Raw genomic sequence first — 23240 nt, forward strand, 5'->3', positions numbered from 1 at the left:
AAGCTTTTGATTGTTTTTGCTAAATAAATTAGAAATTCAGCATCTAAACCATGTCTTTATCATCTCATTCTCCAACCTCATTATCTATGCAGGATTCTGAGTGGGCGGGGAGGCTATGATAATGAGGCTCTGTGCTGATTGGCTGCCTGAATGACGCGATACACCGCTACGAAAAAATTGCGGAAGCTCCGGCCGGCAGAGTTGTTTTTGTTGTTCCGGCCAGAGTTAGTTGTGGGCGTGGTTTCACGCATCGCGGCCATCGTTACGTTACGACGGGAGCAGAATCTGAACGGCTCGTAGAAGCCACATCACACTGGACGGCTCATCCGGGCAGCTGTACAGACACTGCAGAATTTGGTTGCTTTCCTCCTTCTCTGAGTTGGCAGGGTGAGAGGAGACCACTTTGTATATGTTAAAGCAAGAAAAAACATATTTTTCATAATAGGTCCCCTTTACATTGGAAAGGAAAATGCCACCCGGTTTAAGAGGATGCAGACTATCAGGTACAGCTTCCTCTTATTTTATTGTTGTACCTTCTCTAATGTAGCAGTTCTTCAATTCAAGGGAGTTTTAACGACTAGGCCAACTTGTTAGATCAATATCTATATCTGGTTTACATACATAAGACTGCTACATGTCTCTTCATATATATATATATATTATATATATATATATATATATATATATATATATATATATATATGGGCTGGGCGATTTTTGGACAAAAATAAAATCCAGATTTTTTTTCTCTGAAAACCCGATTTTTGACTTCGATTTTTTTGGTAAAACTACAAAAGACAATGGAATAAATTGTTTCCAATATTTTATCTTTATTTTTAAAGAAAAATACCAAACAAATGTCCCTATTGGGAATGAAGTGCAATTGAAAGATACTGTAAATCCTCCTTGAGTTTAGTAAAGTGACAACATTTACCATTTTCTTGACCAAACAAAGATGACTAGACGAGCTCTGTCTGTAATGCAGCCAGCTGCAAAAAAGGAAAATCGATTTTCCTTTTTTTAACATCGATTGTGATTAATAAATCCGATTTTAAATCCGAAGTTCTTTATTTTCTGTAATGCAATTAAAAAAACAAAAATGTCATACATTCTGGAATCATTAGAAATCAACTGAAATATTGCAAGCCTTTTATTATTTTAATATTGTTGATTATGGTTTACAGCAGGGGTGCTCAATACGTCGATCGCGATCTACCAGTCGATCGCAAAGGTATTATTGGTAGATCGCGTGACATTAAAAAAATTGACGTCAACCTATCATCCATCCCGTCTTGATTGATATACAGGGCAGCCAATCAGATGACATCTGAATTTTGTCTGACGCAGAGTCTACGCCGCTCTCCGGCGAGGGCGGAGAGCGCCGGTCCGGCTGGCGGTGCTGCGCTGACGTGCAGGCTCTCCACGGCTACGCCGTAGGGTACGCAGCGACGTGCACCATTCTGCGTTGTTGTAACGCGGAACCATAAATCAGCCTTTACCCGGTATATAAACCTCTGTTCCCGCTACAGTTTTAACTAAAAGAAAAGGCAGAAAATGTCAGAAAAATAAAAACGTAATAAAGCTAACTGGGTAGTTTTCAATTTTAGGTCCGTAGTCATTCATGGATAAAACAAGCAGCACTGGTGTCTAATGTGCTCCAATACAGCAGGGCTCATCATTTTATTTTGAACACTGCCAAAACTCTAACTTAAAACTTAACTAGAACTTCAAATTTGCTTGACACAAATGAAAGTTAAATTGAAACACGTGGGAAAAACACCTAACCTTTTAAGTTATGTGTGATATCAGGTGTAATGGCATTTTTAGGTTAGAAATAAGAACATTTCTTGGTAGGATCCTTAGTTTTTTGAGTGAACATAGTTAATTGTGTTGTGTTGTGCAATATTGGCTCATGCGATATAAAGAATCCTCAATATATTTATAAATAAATATATGTTTTGCATTTTTTGTAGTAGGTGGTAGATCATTTTGACTTGATCATTTTATAAGTAGCTCTCATGCTGAAAAAGTGTGAGCACCCCTGGTTTACAGCTTAAGATTCCCAGGCCAGAATATTAAAATTTTTTGAGATAGGATATTTGAGTTTTTTTAAGCTGTAAGCCATGATCAGCAATATTAAAATAATAAAAGGCTTGCAATATGTCAGTTGATTTGTAATGAATCCAGAACGTATGACATTTTTGCATTACAGAAAATAAAAAGACTATCACAATATTCTAATTTTCTGAGACAGTCCTGTAATATATATGCATGTGTGTGTGTGTGTAGATAGATATAAGTCTTCTCCAAAACCTGTAAGTTTTACACGTCACAAAGTAGTGTTTTGTGAGTAACTACATGTAGTGACGTATCAGACCACATGTGTGAATCATTTGAAAACAGCATTTACCTCCGCCACATGGGTGTGGCACTGCAACTCCAAAGAGTTGCTTATCTCAAAATCAGGACCAGAAAAAAACCTGCCGGACACATTGGACACCATTGGACATGAATTTAAGCCAGTGTGAAATGCAGCACGAACATTTCATGACATATTTATCGATTATTTGGCTTCATGCTGATAAATGACTGTAAGAGACACCTGTTGTCTCAAAAAACAAAACACTTATTGCAATTGGCAGTGTAACTACAACAACAAAAAGGTCTTCGGGTAACTTTAAAACAAAATTAAAACCCATTTCCAACAGGTATTTCACCGTTTTTAGCCGACATGGGAGGGTTTATGGCGTCTTTAACTCCATAACACGACGTCCCTGCTGCTACCGCTAATGGCTGATTTATGGTTCCGCGTTACACCAACGCAGAGTATACGGCGTAGGGTACGCCGTACCTACGGCGTAGGTTCTGCGTCGATTTAACGCGGAGGCATAATTCAGGCTTAACGCTAACCCACGGTGAAACAACTCGCTTTAAGGTCGGTGAACCCTTAATCCTCTCACACAAGGCGTCCGAATAATAACCAATAACCAAAAAAAAAAAAACTCACCGACAACAAGCCCCGAGATAAAAAAAAAAAAAAAAACACAAAAAGAAAACCAGTCAGTTTTAAAAGTTCAAAATGGAGGAGTGGGAAGTCCTCCGTCCAAAGTTTCTCACCTCTTCACTTCCCGGAGTTGCTCCCTCGACTACCGGCGGGGGAGTTGGCTCGATTCCGCTAAAAAAAGTTGTCCGAAAGTAGGTACGGCCAGGCGCTTATGGTGAATCTTCGACCATTAATGTGGGGAGAGTTTCGGTTTAGCCGATGAGACAGTAGACTGTTGCCCAACAATGGCCGAGCAGGAGGAGGAGGAGGGAGGACTTCCTGAACTTCCTGAACAACACACCATGGAAACGGGAGGGAGGCTGGGCGTGGTGGGCCTGTGTCTGTCCATATATGGATTAATTACTGCCTACATGAAACCAGCCCAGGGCCGAGGAACGCACAGTCTTTGCATTCCCTCTCGTGCAGGCTAAAGAGGGAATTTAATTCAAAAGAGCGACAAACTAAGTGAGTAGTGGGATAAACAGAGCCGGATTAACTCAGTGTGGTTCCCAGTAGCGGAGCAGGCGGGGGGGCCGAGGGGGGCCCCCAGGCCCACTGCTGCGTGGGGGCTAGGGATGGGCGGTATGGACTAAAAAATGTATCACGATAATTTCTGGCATTTATCCCGATAACAATAAAAATGACGATAGAAAAGATACCAATTCAACTCCACCTTTTTAACTATAAATCTATCACCACTTTCAATCTTTGGAGCCCCCAAAACACTGCTCTAAAAGAATACTAAATGCTACTAAACTACACCAATTAAATTGAATTAATAAAAACCAATTAACTGAGTCCACCTGTACTGCAAAACTGTAATGACTCAGATCCGCCATGTTTGTTACATAAAAACCTCATCAACGTGAATTTTTTCCTTCCTTCCTTCCTTCCTTCCTTCCTTCCTTCCTTCCTTCCTTCCTTCCTTCCTTCCTTCCTTCACGTATGTTGTGCATGGATTTAACGCAGAACCATAAATCCGGCTTTACACAAAAACTTCATCAACGGGAATTTATCGTTTTTACCGTGAGATGACAAATTCTTACCGTGGGGAATTTTTTTGACGGTATATCGTGAACGGTAAAATATCGGCCATTCATAGTGGGGGCCCACCGAGGCCGGTGTTCTGAGATTTCTTCCTACCTAAAATTTTTTCCTACCGTCGCGAAAAATTATAATAAATAAAATCAATCAAACCTTCTTGCTGGATGCTGCAGTTAACCTTTGGTGGTCTGTCCATTTCCTGCTCTACCTGTTGATTTCCATCACTGCTTTTGGCACAAAACTGAATAACTTTTCCAGCTGTTTAATACAGCTGGAAAAGCACATTCACTCACACACAGGCATAAAAACATGCATTTGATTTGTCCCTCAAACGTATATGCATTAAATACTGTCCATACAAAGTATTAAAATACAAGAAACTAACCTTTTCTCTTCTGCGGCGATCAGGTAGCAGGATATTATGGCCTTCTGAAGTCTGAAGTTGCTGCTATACGCATGCGCAGTCAACTCGAGTAGGAAAAAATTATGGATAGGAAGAAATCTCAGAACACCGGTTTTAGGGGGGGAGCAAGGGTGGGCTGTGCCCACCCAAACGTGCTTCTGCCCACCCAATCAAAGGTTATGGGGATCCTTTATTTTTTTTATAATTAAATGTTTTTATATATATAAAAAAATATCACAAAATATCTGTACCGTTTCTGATTGGGTGGGCACTGCGCATCATTTTTAGACACAGCAATGAACGCACACCGCAAAAGTTGTGTCTCGGCGGAGGGACCCGGCGTCCCAGCAGAATGAGCACAACAGAGAAGTGTTCGGAACAGCACACAGAACACACACTGAAGGCTGATTTATGGTTCTGCGTTAAGTTGACGCAGAGCCTACGCCGTAGGGTACAGCGTAGCCTAAGGCGTAGGGTACGTGCCGACGCGCACCGTACGATGTGTCTAAAAGAAAATAAAGTTTATAATCACTGCCTCGGTGCTCCCGTCTGCTCACTCAATATTAAATCCACGCAGAGCCTATGCCGTAGGGTACGATTGATTGATTAAAAAAAAAAAAAGCAAACAAAAAAAAGAAGCAAAAAACATAAAATAAATGCAGCCTCAACAGGGCACAAGCCAGTGTCCTATTTGTGCCGGTCCCAACCCCCGGTAAATGCAGAGGGAAGTGTCAAGAAGGGCAATTGGGTTAGCATACTGTTGGTCAAAGAAGGACAAGATAGATGAACTGATATGATGATAGCATAGTTTTCTATGCATTTCGGGGGTTTGATCCCCCAAAAAGCGTCGCCCACCCTACATTTCAGTCTGCCCACCTTAGTGGGCCTCGCTAAATCCGGCCCTGGGGCCCACGCCGAAGAGGGAAAAAAAAAAGTGTGCTGAATAAAATAAGGAAAGTTGGACTACATAACAATGGCGTTCATAAGGATAAAGTTGTTTAAAAAATAAAAATGAAATAAATAGTCCCTTCTCCCCTTGTGTGTCTGCCTGAAGTACTTTCAAATCTACTCTTTGTTTAACAGGGAGCAGTGAAGAGTTGATAAAACAGGAGTGATGTGTTCATACCTCTTGGTTTTTGTTAGAATTCTGGCTGTTTATGTAACACTTGCTTTGTTAGTCCTGCAAACATTGCATTGCAATAATCTAATCTACTGGAGATAAAAGGCATGAACCAGCTTTTCAGAGTCTGATTGTGACAGAAAGCATCTTACTTTAGATATATTTCTGAGATGATAGAAGGCAGTCCTGGAGACATTAGCTATGTGTTTCTGGAAGATCAGCATCTAAAATCAGAAGGCAACTCACATGCCAATGTAACACCACATGTTAACTATCATCATTTCCATCATATTAAAAACTTTTAGAGAGAATTAAAAAGTACCATGATGAAAATAATTTACAATTTACAACCAAAATAGTATGTTCAAAATAATCCAGGAGGAAAACATTAACCTCAAACAATGTGAGCCAGTTTCGTGACATAAATCATTTTAGATTAGATTAGAACCATTAACATTTCCCTCTTTTTTTTCTCTACATTGTTTGTTTAAACAGAAACCATATTTATGCATTCAAGAACAGATGCCCACAGATATAACGAGCGCTTCAGGTGCACATACAGCAAGAATGTTGACATTATATTGACATACTGATCGGTGAAATATCCCACAACATCTGCGCCGACATGTTGAATCAGGATTTTAATTGAGGTAACTACAGCCTATACACATTACAAATTATACAACTTCAAGGTCATAAAACAAACTATATAAGCCATGATCGGTATGCTGTAGCCACACATTTTTGTTGCACCTGTGACTGATAGCACTGAGACGTTTGATAAACACATTCAGGAGACAAGTGGTTTGGTTTGGACACTAATGAAGTGTGACGGGCATAAATAGATTATCTAAAGAGGCAAAAGGCCAAACCCTCCACCTCATTTTCCCAGTTTACACACACACACACACACACACACACACACACACACACACACACACACACACACACACACACACACACGTTATTGTCTTACTATGTTTATGGGGACTTTCCATTGCCATACCACATTCCCTTTCCACTCATCCCATCTATAACTATTAACTATGCGCTCATTCATGGTAGCAGGTAAGTATCTGCATCAATCTCACTCCATGCTGAGTGAAAAACGTTTGGTATTCAGACAGACGGGGCTCCTGCCAATCATTTTGTTGCCCTAAGCATAAATGACTGATGCCCCCCGCCCCCATGGTATTGTTATTGTAACTGTAAGACAGTTAGAATGACAATAAAGTAAGTCTACAATCAAATAACTGCAGCCTATATATTGTTTTACATTATAGACCATACAAGATACACTTACCTGTGGTTGCACCCTGCTCTCCTGATACTTTTTAGCAAAGGTTTCCAAACCTCAACTGATATCGTTGTGCCAGTATAGTGACTCATGTGTCACAAAACTATAACAACAGAGAATACCAGAGTGGTTTGCAAACTTTTGCAAAAATGAGAAGCTAAAAATGTTCCTACTGAATAATGTTAATGCTCAACATATACCCAAAAAGGCGACATAGTTTCTCACATTTACATTATATATTCCACAACTACCCATTCATTCAATGATTGCTGCAAAATCTTTTCCAGATCCAACACATCTGGCCTAAATGAATGGTTAATTAACAGACTGCTGCAGACTGCCTATGGTGATCCATTTATCTGAGCCAGGTGTTGGAGCAGAGAAACATCTAAAAAGCAGGCAGGACAGTGGGTCTTGAGGACCTGGACTAAAAACTCATAGCTGTGATGAAGTGCATCACTATAAAGGAAGCCGGCCACAGTGGACAAGCTACTGGCTTTTGTTTGTGGCGTAGCACTATTGCTTTTATGGTAGCATACTGAGTACTAATGCTGGAGCAGTATGCAGGACATTAGGTTTACTGAACTGTAAAACTGCAGTATGCAGTTTTGAAAAGAGGTACTTTTTTCTTTTTACAAACAAAGCAAAGCTAAAGCACCAATAATTACACACAAACACAATTTGCTCAACTTTTTTTTCCACAGTAGGATGCAATAACATGTTGACCTGTGTTAGCGAAACAACAGCTTTGAGGTAAGTTCTTCCATGACCTAACCATGACCAAATTCCTTGTCCTATACATTTAAAAAGCTATTTAAATTTATTTATTTGTGTGTGTGTGTGTGTGTGTGTGTGTGTGTGTGTGTGTGTGTGTGTGTGTGTGTGTGTGTGTGTGTGTGTGTGTGTGTGTATATATATATAAATATATATATATATATATATATATATATATATATATATATATATATATATATATATATATATATATATATATATATATATATATATATATATATATATATATATAATATAATGTGTGTGTGATTTCTGGAATGCTTGTCAAAATGAAGGTCAAAGAGAGAGAAACTTTCACCACCTAAAACAACTCAAACTTCATACATTTCTGAGCAGCTTGGGCAAACTCTGTATTCGATATATTAATATCACTTTTGTACCGGACAGTAATTTGTTTTGCCACCACATTTTCTATACCGCAGAACATCCAGTCCGAAGTCTGTGTCATGTCGCAACAAAATATTGCAAAATGGACTCAGTTCATATACCGTATTTTCGCGACCATAAGGCGCAACTTTTTTTTTTTTTTTTTTTTTAAATGTGCCGGGCGCCTTAAGAAACGGTGCGCCGTGTCTATTACCTGAATTACGGTAATGTCAGGTCGGCCACCATGAGAAGGTAAAAAGAGAAGGGGGCGGGTGAAGCTGAATGAGACCATCCACTGAGCTGTTTAATGCGAAACAGATGATGAAGACTTTTAAGGATTTGCTTGATGTGTAAAGTGAAATAAAATACAATCAAACTAAGTTTTGCTCCGCTCTATTTAAATAAGCACACTTGTGTGTGAGTGTTCTGCAGCGCGCGTGTGTTTTGCATGTCGGGAACCGATCGCACCTGCCGTGGGTTTGCGGTGATGCGCGCTGCTGCAGCCGACTTCCTGGTTCCCCAAGCGGGTCCGATGACCTGGTTCCCGGCCGCTTTAAGAGCAGAGATTTCTGGGGTCTGTCGGTTACAAACCCGGTACCGGATCCCGACATGCGCGTGTGTGTATTCGCGGCGCGACACACAGATTCTCATGTAGCCTATGTGGTGCTGGACTGGCGCAGCTGATGGACAGAAACTTATGGTGATTTTTAAAAGAAAAACTTTGCATAAGACGTTTCCAGCCGGAGTCATTATAAGGGTGAATGAAAAGAGGGGGCTGGATGAAGGGATGATGATGATCAAGAAGCTGAGACAGGTCTGGAAATTCGGACTGGCGCAGCTGAATTAACGGAGCTCCTGTCGGATACAAACCCCGGTACCGGCTCCCTGACAGCGCGTGTGTGTGAGCGGGTCCAGCGCGAGGGTCCCGGGACGCGGGACCAGGGACCGCCGCGGGACCAGCGCGGGGGGGGGGGGCGGACCGGGACCCGGGACCCGGTCCAGCGCCAGGGAGCAAACGGGGAGCGGGACCCGGGACCCGGGACCGCCGCGGTCGGGATTTTTAAAAGAAAAGCGTTCCCTAAAGAGACTTTTCCAGCCAGAGTGAAATGAAAAGGGCTGGATGGATGAGGAGATGATCAGTGGCTGAGACAGGTTTGTGCAGCAACCCGGTGGTTTTTTAAAATTCTTTAATGCAGAAACAGAATATGAACCTTTGAAGGGTTTGATTGATGTGAAAAGTGAAATAAAATATCAAACTAAGTTTTGCTTCTGCTGTATTTTTAGCGCGTGTGTGTTTTGCAACGCGTGTGTGCAGCTCCGTCTCCGTAGACGGCGCCTTTTGGGTCGGTGCGCCGTATGTGTGTTTTAAAACCAAAAATGACACACAAAACTGAGGGTGCGCCTTTCCACACAGTGCGCCATATGGTCGCGAAAATACGGTAAACATCTTCAAACATGGCAAATCATAAATATCCACAGTATAAAAGCACTTAAACAGCTATTAAGGTCTGAGATGTCTGAGATGCTGAATATTTGCTTCTGCATGACCCTCATTTCGTGTTGCTGTTAGCCTCGATCCCCGGTGCTGTGACCACTATCTTCTGCAGATTAGGCACTAACTACTCATAAGTGCTTCCTTCAACCCCACTTGGAAAAAAAAAAAGGAACGGGAACAAAGAAATATCCCTTCAAGCCACAGTTGCCCCAGTTACTTAGTACTACGGCGTCCTCCTACAGATTTGTGCATCACCCCTATTCATATCTATCAACAAAAGAAATATATGAACACATAGAGCAATGCACAGGAAGCAGGCATGCCATAGTTCAGTTGCACGTGGTGAGAAAAATGGCTTGGAAAAAAAAGAAGAGACGTCATTAGAAATTCAAAGTGCTGGACATAGAGAACATTACAGTCCACAATGGTGTCTTGTTCTGCAAAGAAGTAGAACTAACAGACTTCTATTTGCTGGCTTGAGTGGGTGTTAATTAAGAAGCTCCACCAGTTTAGCGTGAATTGTAGTCCTAAAGAGACGGGGCTTACAAATGGAGACTTTGGAATATAATTATCTTCCAAAAAGATGCTCCTAAATGTTTTTAGTGGATCAAAATGCTGTGAAATAATTGTGTGAGTTTTGACCATGTTAAAATGTAAGGGTCATGCATTAAATTGGCATATTAAACACTGGGAGACAGGGATATAAAAGTGAACGGTTTTGTGTGTAATATTAATTTCAGTGCAGAAGAGAGGCGGCTGCCATAAACACAGTGTAACAGAGATTTGTACATCCAATTAATAGTGTGTAGAGAAGACGGATTAGCTGCGGCATAATTGTATGCTTGAATGATGAATGTTTGCCCAACTAACAGGATGCAGGGAGGACAAGTTTCAGAGTCCTTGAACTTCATCTTTTTGTACCTGTTGGGCTTGACAGATGATAAGAGCACAGCATGCTATAAATAATTCCTTCCTATAATGAAGAAGTGCACGTGTTTTCTCTCACACACTGAATGTATAATCGAGCACATGCATCCATAATGTGTTTCCCTGTAAAATGGGAAATGTTAGGAAATATTTGGTTTTTAAGCATTTTTTTGTAATGTTTTTCCCCCAATTATACAAAAACTGCATTTATAAACAAAAAGTATATTTTACATTTGGCACATAATCCCCAAAAATAAAAGTGGTCCTTACTGTGTTTAGAATAAGTAGACACACCCTAAGATGAACAGCAGCACATGATATTTGACACGCTGTCATTACTCATCAAAAGCAGCAGCACTTAGATGTATAAGCAATTTATGAAAAACAATGAACAGCCCGACTGCTTCTAGAAGAATGAAAAGCGTTAATACAACGAGGTGCAGCTGATTAAATTCAGTTAATTTACTGACAATCAGAATGCGTTAACACAATGGAGGAAGGAAGGAGGAAGGAAGGAGGAAAGGAAAGGAAGGAGGAAAGACATTAGGAAAGATGATCTTAAAGAAGCAGTTGTTGCTATCCATTAATCTGGTCAATTTCCAACAATTTAGGGTTCATCATTCTACAGAAAGAAATATTTTGGCAAATTCAACCCAAAATCAGACCATGAAATGCTCAGAAAAATTGGAAAAAAAACAAAGAACTACATATTTACATTTACTACATATATGAATCACTTACCATGTATATATATTTATATATGTATAGTTACTCATATACTGCTAATCCTATTACTTGTTTTTATATTGTTTATATTACTGTTCCATATCTCCATATTTAGAAAAATCTGTTGGATCAACTACGCCAAAACAAATTCCTTTTATGTCCAATAACGTACTTGACAATAAACCTTTTTCTGATTCTGATTCTGATATTTGAATACAGATCTCAGTTAGTATGCTAAACATGAGAGTTCACAACATTAGTATTACAAAAGGCTGCACACATGCGGCTTGTTTGGGAAGATTTCCAGGAGAAAGCCTCTTCTCTCTGAAAAGGACATGGCAGCGTGACTTAGGTTGGCAGAAGATAAGCCTTTTATTGGCCTACAGTGAGGAAATTCACAGAAGAAACCCGAGTCATGAAAAAGCCACAGAACCTCAAGTAAATGTATTTTGGACAGAGAATCCCTAAATAGAGATGTCTCGCTGTAAAGCCACCCAAAACCACACTTAGTACACCGACACATACCAAGTTTCCTAGGCGGTGGTGAAGGAATGGTGATCCGGGCACGTCTTACACGACCTTTGCTGCTTGGTACCGCAGTATTCTGGAGTAAAATGAAACCCTTAGGATTTAAAGAGAGTGTACTGTCTTTTTCATATGACCTTACTTTTTAGGTGACTGACAATATTCAACTTGCATTGATAATATTGATGAGTTTTACATTTTTATTCAGGGAACACAACAGATTATTGAGCGGCAGTCCTGGCACTGCTCCTGGCTGATTACAGAAACAGTCACGATTAGCCACAGTTCAGCATCTTTCACAATTGTATTGTCATCTATTGTTTTGCAGACGTGACGGTTTATGCATTGTGGCTTCTCATCAAACTAGTTACTCATACTTTGACATTGACTTAATCGGAAGATGCCTCACTGCAAGATGATTTCGTTAGTCTGACATAAGGAACACAGCTAATTTGAGTCTGCCCACATCCACCTGACTCACCCTGACAGCTGTCCAGGGATGTGCTTGATGTCATCGGTGGGCTTTCCCCGCCTCAGGAAGACCGTGTACTCCCGTGGGAATGAGTGTGTGGAGTCGTAGGTGTCACTCCTCCACAGTTATACTCAAGGGGTGGAGAGCAAAGTTAACAGCCTAGTAACAGTCATGATAATCTCTGACGGCAGTCACTCACCGGGAATTTCAGAGGGGAAAAGAAGCATGTATTATCTCAGCAGGCCAACAGAAAGTGGCATGGAAGGACTTATCAGACTTGTTTACAGTTAGGTGTTGGGACCTTGATGTCATGGAATCAGAGGCCTGTCTTACTATCTGATTGGACTGCAGAGAAGGTCACAGTTGCATGACTCAGTGGAGTCTAGACCATAGTGGGCAGTCTGTTGAGCTCCACCTGCTGGTGTCGGCGGCGCGGCGGCATCAGACTGCTGTCGTCTGCTCTGGCGTGGTCCGTCCGTGCAGGTACAGTATGTACCAAATGAGGCTTTTACCTGTTGCTGGACATTTAAAAAGGCTTTCCAAAAAATGTGTCTCTCTCTTTCTTTCTTTTTTTTTTTAATCTGATCATCTGTTTATCAAGTTTAAATTGTGCATCGGATCTGCAATTAGTCATCTTAAGTGTTGCATTTAGTCTGGAGGAGTCTTCAGAGACATACTGTGGTTGTTGCAAAACAACAGCTGCCCTTGATGAAAGAGATACTGATGCTTTTCGAGGGGAGGGAAAGAAATGGAGCTGGTGGCAATTTTCTGTCGGTGCCTTCTCATGTTTGTGATATTACCTCCATTTCCAGATATGGTCCAGAGGTAATGAGACAAGAGACAGTGTATTCATGATCATTCATGCAATGGTCATTACTGACTGAAATTACCAGCAGACCACTTACCACAAAAACACTTGTCATTCACAATACACTGCACTATTCCTGAAACCTTCTTTTATTCCAAAAGTGTCTTGGGAGCAGCTGCCCTAATTTCTAGCTTTCCAAATGGGACTCCGGCTGAAAGGAAGGTGAAGACTGCGGGGGCAGCCACATAATGAAATATAATGTATTTCAAAGCTGTAATGAGTCACAGTCTCAGACATCCTCCAAATTGTTTGCGCCAGAAATGCAGTATTGCATGCACAATTTAATTTGCATTAGAAAGACATAGCTTTACCAGCATAGGAAGTCAGAAAAGAAAAATGATGATACAACAATTAAAGAAAGAAAACGCTGAAGAAACCTTTGGGAAGTAAGCTTTTTAAAGCATATTTATATAACCGGTGTGTATAGATGCCAACATAAGCATAAAGAGATCTATTCCTAGAACTGTTTTTGTCATTTAAATTCCCCAGTGCTTTATAACAATATTTTGATAAAACTGGTAAGAAAGAAAATGAAAATAAGACATTTTTGATGTGTTAAAAGCACAGGTCCTTATTAGAACACAGCTAAGCAGAAAATATGTTTTAATTTGCCAAAATATCTTAAACATGACACTGTTTCATCATACATACAAGAATGAATAGATCAAGCAATTAATTGAGCAGTGCTAACTTCAATTATTAATATACCGAGGTCTTCCCCCACATAGATAATAACCAATAGGTTCTGTGGCGATTAGGAACTAAACTGTGATAGAAGCAACTAAATGACTGTTTTTAATACTAATGATGGCGAGTCATGACATCATCAGGGCTTGACTGGGTATGATCAATCCTACAGGGCCTGAACCAGTATTACTGTGTCCGAATATGAATTCAGTAACAATCCCATTCACACCATATTTACTGTAATAAACATCTCTCAAAGTAACTCTTGTGTCCCGGGGAGCCTGTCTTTGCTAAATGTAGTTGCAGATGACAGTATTTCTGATGATGTCATGTTGAAATGCAGTTATTTTCTCCAGCTCAAGCAAGCAGAAGTGATGACCCCCCTCCCCCAAAACTCCCCCCAACCAAAGCATTTAAAAAATATATATTTCTCTTGTACACTGGCCAGATGTTGTGAGAATATCAAACAATCAAGAGTTAAATCACTTTTTCTCCAATGCCATCATGAGTGCAACCGCTGATGAAACCGAAGTTTTCTTTAAGTACTGAAACAGAAAAAGGAAGTAGTGCTTCATCTTGTGTGTACTTGGCTGTGCCCCTTTCTATTTTTTCCATTTTTTTTTTGACACACTGCTACGTACGGTTCACTGGAAACACACAATCCTCACACGTCACAGACAATGCAGCGAGTACGGGCGACGCTGCCTCGCCCTGACGCTGATTGTTTCCGATGTAAGGACTCATGGTGGGTGGATGTCACCAGCATCGCTGTTTGTTCGCGTTTTCCATCCTGAGATCTTGCTAGTGATCTTAATAGATAATGAAATGCAAAAGAGAGTGAAAACTTTTTGGCAGCACCTGGCAGACAGCTTCACCCTGTGAGGTTTTAACATTCCAGAAGCATTTTATTTATTTATCTCATTTCTTCTTCAAACAGGGTCGTGTTTTGAATAATGAAAGCAACACTGAGGAAGAGCTGATGCATTGATATGCAGAAAGCTTGTAGAAAATTAAAAATACACAAACTGCAAATGGGACTGCAATGATTATAGATTAGATGTTTTACATGCTTTCCATTTGCTATTACTAACATAGTAAACATCAGGTTTTTTTTATTCCTCTATACATACATGCAGATATAAAGGAAATTCACAGGTATCATTATAAATGTTCCAAACTGGAAGTCTCTATTTAAAAGAAAGAGAGTTTGAAAAAGTGATTGCAGAGGAATCCACAGGAGGGAAATAATTCAGTGCTGTAGCAAACGAGGAAAGGTTTACTGTGAATCTGCTTGCTGATGGCTCGGAGAAGTGAGATACGAAGTTGAAATACTGCCGGAGCAGACGGCAATAAACACTGTTGTCGACAGGCTTGACAGGGTCCACCTAAGTAAACATTTACCGGGTATCTGTCAGCTGCACGTCTAATCAGTCACCACGATGTGTTCACTTCAACGCCGTGTCAAGATAAGTTTATGGAGCTCCATTCTGACACATCTGTGTTCCCAGTAGGTGGAAATTTCATGAAAGGATTAAAATGCGTGACTTTTAATGCCAGATGTGTAAAGCTTGATCAACTACACTGCAAAAGCTCATTTCTAAGAAAGTTTAAAAAAGCATTGTTTCGAGAAAATTAGTCCTGTTTTGTCTAGGGCAAGGGTCGGCAACCCAAAATGTTGAAAGAGCCATATTGGACCAAAAACACAAAAAACAAATATGTCTGGAGCCGCAAAAAATGGAAAGTATTGTATAAACCTTAGAATGAAGGCAACACATGCTGTATGTATCTATTTTTTATTTATTTATTGTTTCATTATGCACTTCGAGAAAAAAGTCGAAATGTCGAGAAAAAAGTCAAAATTTCGAGAAAAAAGTCGAAATGTCAAGATTAATGTTGAAGTACAATCTTGAGAAAAAAGTCGAATTGTCGAGAAAAAGGTGTAAATGTTGAGAAAAAAGTGTAAATGTTGAGAAAAAAGTCTAAATGTTGAGAAAAAAGTCAAAATTTCGAGAAAAAAGTCAAAATGTCGAGATTAAAAAGGAAAGGAAAAAGGAAGAAAAAAAAGAGAGAAAAAGGAAAAAAAGAAGAAAAAAGGAACAAAAGAAGAAAAAAGAAAAAAGAAAAAAAAAGGAAAAAAATAGAAAAAAAGGAAAAAAAAAAAAGGTCAAACATTTTTGAAAAAAGCTCCAGGAGCCACTAGGGCGGCGCTAAAGAGCCGTGGGTTGCCGACCCCCGGTCTAGTGGCTAAAAAAGTTTAGTAGTTTTAAGTATTCTAGCCAAGAACATTTTCCAACCCCATTGGCAGAAATATTTTTGTTTTAATATAAGACAATGTGACTAGATTTAGGAATATTAGGTTTATTTAGGGACTGTTTATTTTCAGTGTAGATTAACAGATAATCTGAGAAGGAAATGAAAATAGAAAAACAGAGGTTTGTCGCTTTTATACAATTTTAAACACTGCAACAGTGCAGCGCCTCAAAGTTAAGATAAAGAGTGATGTGTTCAATAAAAAGAAAAAAGCAACCGAGTGTTTTTTTAAGACTTGTTTGACTTTTATTGTACAAACAGTTTGAACCAGATATATTTTATTTGTGACGGTAAAGTTTTTACCACTTTGTAATGTCGCCAATCCTTTTTACAACATTAAATTAAATGCTTTGACTTTGAGGATAGGAAGTAATTACAGAAAGGATCTCTGTTGTTGCTATTTTGGGTTCAATATCTTCTTTACATTTGCTTATTTCAGGGGTCAGTGCAGTACTTTTGGCCCGTACACATAACTCATTCAGGGGGGACAAGGACCCCCGTTTTGTAAAAAGTTTATATCAAAATCCTAAATACGTTTTCTCTTTTATTTCTGGACTTGTTTCCAGGCTTTTGCACTTTAACAAAAATGAAATATCTGATGTGTCAAAACAACTAAGCCTCAACAATTTGCTTCTCCTGTGTCTATATTTAATCTGTGTGTTTTTGTGCGTCTGTCAGGCAGCAGGGTTCAGCTGGAACAACTGAGAAAATGAAAAAGAGACATCCGGTCCTTTTTTCAGCACGCCAAAGGAACAAGTGAGTGGCGTGCCCCCAGAAATATCAAAGGCAGTTTGATAAATCTTCAAAGGAAAGGAGTGAAGTTGAAGCGCTGGTGAAAGTGTTTCAGAATGGTGCAGGGAAAGAAAAAGAAACACAAAGAACAGAGCAGGGTTTACAGAGACAGCAAGAGCCAGAATACGCCGTAGTTTTGATAAGTTTGTGAATTTTTAATCCGTTTTTAGGAAATACGGAGCTCAATCAAATTTTAGCTTAGGAAACATGCAAAAGTAACAGTCTTCCTTTTGGTGCTGAATGATCTGTTAGTTAGTTCTGAGTATGAAAAACACCTAAAATCTTTTATTAGTGATAAACTGTTTTTTCATGAGGGACAGGAGCCTTGTGGTGTCCTCTTATCTTTAAGTATTCCTTGTGTTTCCCTTCTGCCTTCAAATATCCAAGACTGTAATGACTGAATGCTAAATTTGGGGCTTTGAATGTAGGCCACAATCTTAATATCTTCGAGAGAAAAACACAGATTTAGTTGCAGAAAAACATGTCTCAGAAAGTCACTTTGCACTCTGTGTGACAGAGACGATGCACATTCTGCAGCTGCACATCGGCAGCAGGGTGAAGTAGCATACAAGGCAGTGAAAGCTAATCCCAGGGTTAAACTACTCTTGACTTGCACGCCGATGTGTCTTTGAAGGCAGTCGTAGACATTCGACGATAGAAGACACTTTCACGCTGCAGTGTCTCCTGGAAAAGAGTGAAAGCTGCTCCATTTAACGCACCAAGGTTATCTAGCGACAGAAGACAAGTCTGGAAAAACTACCACAAGCCCGTTACAAAGACAATGAAGCCCATCCAAAAAATGTGTCATCTCTTAAGTATAATGAAGCCATTAAGCATGAAGCATGAAGAGAATAACAAGTATAATGTGTGGATTGACTCAGCTGTGCTTTTTTAAGAATCAGGGAGGGGGAGTGAGTTTAAAGGGGCACAATATAAAAAAAAAAGACGATCGCAGCATTGCAGCAGTGGCTCTTTTGTCACACGTGTTTTTTTTTTCTCCCAAAGAGAACATTTCTTGATGATTTCTGATTTCACTTATTGTCGTTGGAGGGCTGCAGTGTGAGGCTTTTACCCCCGTAGATCTGCAGGAATGCTTCTGCTGCAATGTAAAACTACTTCTGATAGGAAAAGGGTTGTAAAGTGAAACACTGGAGGGAGGTGGAGGGAGGAGCTAGCGCCCACTGTTTTGATGATGTGTTGTTTGAAACATCAACCCGCGTGACTTCGTCCAGAAATACTGTCCTCTAACTTTAAGCTTTCAATCTTTCACACATCTGTCGCATTTTTTAAAACATAAAGCCGAGAATGTAATTGAGGTTAAGTTCAACAAAGCTTTGGCGTAGTTCTGGCATTGATGAGCACGACAAAAGCCATAAAAGCCCAAATAAGAAGTAGCACATACACAACAATAAAATGTCTGATGGTTAGTAACACAAAATTATCTAGAGACAATATGAAAAGGACAGGATCTTAAAATAAGAATAAAAAAAATGCTCAGTTGGGGATTGCATGAAGCATCTGTCTATCACTGTCACAGTGCAATTTCAAACCAATATAATCTACAAAGCGCTGTGAACAGAGCCTCAGCAGAGTGGTTTAAAAGAAATCAGGAGCAATCTGAAGTGTTTGCAATCAATGTATGTCATCAGTCACAAAATTTAAGCTTAAAGAAACATTGTTGATGCAGGAACACACAATCTGCAGTGATTTCATTGACATGCATGAGTGTATGTCCTTTCAATCAGCAAGAGGTGTTGGTAAATTGAGCTGGAGGACCAAGGTTTGAGTCAGTCACTGTTATTACTCTCAATTTCATCTCGTGCACGCGGTCAAAGCTTTTTTTTTTTGTGAGACTGTTGTATTGAGATGAAGAAGATTAACAAACAAGATGCTTTGGTTACCATGTGCTGAAGCAAGCGGCCCAATCACTCAAGCAGTTGAATAATGGATACTTTTGCAGGTCAGGGCAGATAATTTTTACATGATGGGTTGAGTGGGTGCTGTTATTAAAAACTCCTTACATGCACATCACTACAATGCATTTTGTTCATCTGCAGATGAGACAATATCTAAGAATTTGACCCAGTGAGCAAAAAGGCGTATTGAAAAGGAAAACCCTCCATTCTGTCGACTGTCAGTATTCATAGCTTCTGCGACTTTGACTTCAACTTACTGGCAGATTGCAAGTGTTTATGTTGCAAAAAAAGGCTGTGCAGTAATGCCTTCCCTGAACAAATTCTGTTTGATACGAAGATAAAAGAACAGAGACAGATCCTTTCCAGGTATTTAGCATTTCACCAGAATTTTAACAATTCATGTTAAGGAGCGTAATTGGAGGGTAAGACTCACAGCAGAGGGGATCTTTGTTCTCCCTGGGAATGACACATGTTGCGGCTTGCTTCTGTATCTGTGATTGCATAACCACCCAAACAGGATTCCCGATGCAGAAATAACAGCGAGATGGTGAGAATAAAGACAAAAATGACTTTTGTTTTTTTTCCACCTAAAAAAAGACAGACTTTAATGAACTAATTGTGATAGAAATGTGTTATTTCAATTCATTTACTCTGTCCTTTTCTTTCATCGAGGAGTTTATTGAGAGTCTATTCAGTGACTGCAACCAGCTGCAAGGATCTGTTATGAGAACCACGTACTATTTTGTCTAAGGCATTTAACTGTGCTCTGTTAAAACTATTGTACTATTGATTCTCGGGGTCGTTCCTTCATCAATCTCCTGAGATGTATGTTCGAGCCTTTGCATACAATAGTAATCAAAATGTACTGAAATCTAGCCATTACCAAGGCTTTATTAGGGCCCGAGCACCTTCAGTGCGAAGGCCCTATTGTATCTGTAGGAATTTTTCTTTCTTTCTTTCTTTCTTTCTTTCTTCTGACGAAAGGAGGGCCTTTTTGCCCCCCTAAACGTGCCCAAAAAGTCACCAAATTTTGCATGCAAGTCAGGCCTGGCGAAAAATTTGATATTTAATGGTTTGCATTAATGGGCGTGGCAAAATGGCTCAACAGCGCCCCCTAGAAAACTTTGTGCCTCAAGCCCCAGAATGCGGTATGTCGTACACGCACGAAAATCGGTACACACCTGTATCATGGCGCACCTGAAAGAAAAGTCTCTTGGCGTCATGCCCGAAACCGAACAGGAAGTCGGCCATTTTGAATTAGTTGTGTCATTTTGGCGAAATTTATGCCATTCCTTCGAAAATTAATACAGCCCGAACCGTAACGTGCACCCAAGTGTGTTATACATCAAAATGTGCGTCTCCATCCTGCGACTACACACATTACTTTTCTCTTTCAAAAGCATTACCGTGGCGACGCTAGACGCCAAAAAGCGCGGCCACCCTTCATCTGGTTGGTTCAGACAGAAAAAACTTTGTGCCTCAAGCCCCATAATACGGTGTGACGTACATGAACGAAAATCGGTACACACCTGTATCATGTTGCAACTAAAAGAAAAGTCTCTTGGCGCCATGGCCGAAACCCAACAGGAAGTCGGCCATTTTGAACATTCTGAATTAATTGCGTAATTTTGGAGCAATATATGCCATTCATTTGAGAATTAATTCAGCCCGAACCGTATCGTGAACCCAGATGTGTTATACATCAAAATGTGCGTCTCCATCCTGCGACTACACGCATTACTTTTCTCTTTCAAAAGTGTTACCGTGGCGACGCTAGACGCCAACAAGCGCACCCCCCCTTCATCTGATTGGTCCATATTTGATAGTTCCCCAAAAGTCACCAAATTTGGCATGCAAGCCAGGCCTGGCGATAAATTTGATATTTCATGGTTTGCATTAATGGGCGTGGCAAAATGGCTCAACAGCGCCCCCCGGAAAACTTTGTGCCTCAAGCCCCACAATACGGTTTGACGTACATGCATGAAAATCAGTACACACCTGTATCATGGCACAACTTAAAGAAAAGTCTCTTGGCGCCATGGCCGAAACCCAACAGGAAGTCGGCCATTTTGAATAAATTGTGTCATTTTGACGAAATTTATGCCATTCCTTCGGCAGTTAATTCAGCCCGAACCGTAACGTGCCCCCAGGTTTGTTATACATCAAAATGTGCGTCTACATCCTGCGACACCACGCATTACTTTTCTCTTTCAAAAGTGTTACCGTGGCGACGCTAGACGCCAAAAGGCGCGCCCCCCCTTCATCTGATTGGTCCATATTTGATCGTTCTCCAAAAGTCACCAAATTTTGCATGCAAGCCAGGCTTGGCGATAAATTTGATATTTCATGGTTTGCATTAATGGGCGTGGCCTAACGGCTCAACAGCGCCCCCTAGAATACTTTTATCTGCCATAACTTTTGAATGGTTTGACATAAAGAGTCGTCGGTGGTGTCATCAGATTCTGTATGGAGTCCTTGACCTTCATTGGCCAGAATTAGCCCTGCCTCTTCTTCTGATTGGTTGTCCCTTTTTTCTGCTATAACTTTTGAATGGTTTGACATAGAGAGTCATGGGCGGTGTCATGGGACTCTGTAATGAGTCCTTCAGCTTCTTTGGCCTTAATTAGCCCCGCCCCTTCTTCTGATTGGTTGTCCCTTTTTTCTGCTATAACTTTTCAATGGTTTGACATAGGAAGTCGTGGGTGGTGTCATTTCTGATATGCTTATGGGGAGCGGTGGCCGTGAGTGCGAGGGCCCGTTCATCGCTGCTTGCAGCTTTAATTTATTTATTTATTTGAGCGTTATTATTTCAGTCCTACTCCGATAGTATAGTAGCATTTTTTCACACTTGTGTTAGAAAAACATAAAGAAAACATAAAGTTAAATGGCACCTTTTCCCTAGGTCAAGAACAGAGACGAATGTGAACCTGGGGAACCCAGCCATCTTCTGCAACAATCTTCTTCTTCAGTGTCTATTTTTATACTGGTTCTATTAAGAGATCTTAGATCCTCTTTATGTTACAAAGAATGGATTGGAAGTGTGCAAATATGTAGTTTTAAATACTGGTTTGTGAGTATTTCAGCTAAAATATTCTGCTAGATAAGAAAAGTGAACCCAGTGCAGCTTAATTTTGGTAAACAGATGGTGAAGTAAGCTGATGTTAATATTTGATGCAGCAGAAACCCGGATACAACTCTCCATCTCTATGTTGGCTCACGTCTGCACAATATGCATGCAACAAAGAGTAAAGTACTGTCTGTCAGCTCATGTATGGTTAAAACCAGTAAAAAAAAGAATGGGCCTCATTTCTGAAATATAAACTGAACGAATTTGTGGATTAACTGTTTGGAGAGTGGACTATATGTATTTAATGAAAATGTTAGTTGTCAGACATTTTCGTAGGTCTAATCAAAATTACTACTGCTTGTGATCATGCGTGGACTAAATATAACTTGTCTTTCTCAGACTTTCCCATGTTAATGCGTTTTGTGGACTGTTATTTTTAACAGTGTGTTTTAAAGTTGAGAGAAAATTAGAAATATTGCACATCTGTCTCAATCGATGGACATTTCGCATATGCAAAGCCACACAATGGAAATGCACAACCTTCAGAGGTGGGTAGTAACGAGTTACATTTACTCTGTTACATTTACTTGAGTAAGTTTTGGGAAATGTTGTACTTTTAGGAGTAGTTTTGAATCACTATACTTTTTACTTTTACTTGAGTAGATTTGTGAAGAAGAAACTGTTACTCTTACTCCGCTACATTAGGCTACATTGAGCTGTTACTTTTCTTTTATCCCTTTTATCCACGTACGCGTCAATCTCATGACATCACTGGGTGATTCTTTGGGAAAAATGTTTGTTTTTGCATGTTTTGTCGCATTTACACAGAATCAAACACATACAGAGTTTCTATGAGTTCATGGGCTTGTTCTAGTTCTGCCTGGTTAAAAAAGAAAAGTACAAAGGCTTGAAATTTTGTGCTACTTGTGCTTAATTTATTTTTTTATTCTGTTATTATTTTATTTATTAAAGTACTTGAATTTACTTTAAGAATATTTTAATTTAAGCTACTTTTTATTAATTTTAATTTATTTTATTATTTTATTGATTTAATTTGCCTGAAGATGATTATTTTGAACTTTTGTCTGTTTTAATGGTTGTGTTAAAAAAATAAATCAGACGTTACTCAACAGTTACTCAGTACTTGAGTACTTTTTTCACCAAGTACTTTTTTACTTTTACTCAAGTAATTATTTGGATGACTACTTTTTACTTCTACTTGAGTCATATTATTCTGAAGTAACAGTACTTTTAATTGAGTACAATTTTTGGCTACTCTACCCACCTCTGACAACCTTAACGTATATGTTTCTAAAAAAAAACATAAACCCGGAGATTAACAAACGGCACCTTTGCCAGAGCCTGCGTGGGTCTGCGTCTACTGCAA

General features: G+C 39.8%; 1 protein-coding gene across 2 annotated transcripts in view; it reads right to left on the reverse strand.

Annotated features, from left to right (window-relative positions):
* The window catches only part of ctnna1 (catenin (cadherin-associated protein), alpha 1), an 84912-nt gene extending 72569 nt beyond the window's left edge, over window positions 1-12343 (reverse strand). Inside the window, exon 1 of one of the 2 annotated variants that reach the window (XM_061724968.1) lies at window positions 12223-12343. The gene's annotated coding sequence lies outside the window, so the exon portion shown is untranslated. Of the gene's footprint in view, window positions 1-3117; window positions 3316-12222 lie in introns of those variants that run through there. The other variant, XM_061724966.1, reaches the window with a different exon arrangement.
* Window positions 12344-23240: the final 10897 nt, after the last annotated feature.

This window comes from Cololabis saira, chromosome 7 (genome assembly GCF_033807715.1).
Source record: "Cololabis saira isolate AMF1-May2022 chromosome 7, fColSai1.1, whole genome shotgun sequence".
Taxonomy (NCBI): Eukaryota; Metazoa; Chordata; class Actinopteri; order Beloniformes; family Belonidae; genus Cololabis; species Cololabis saira.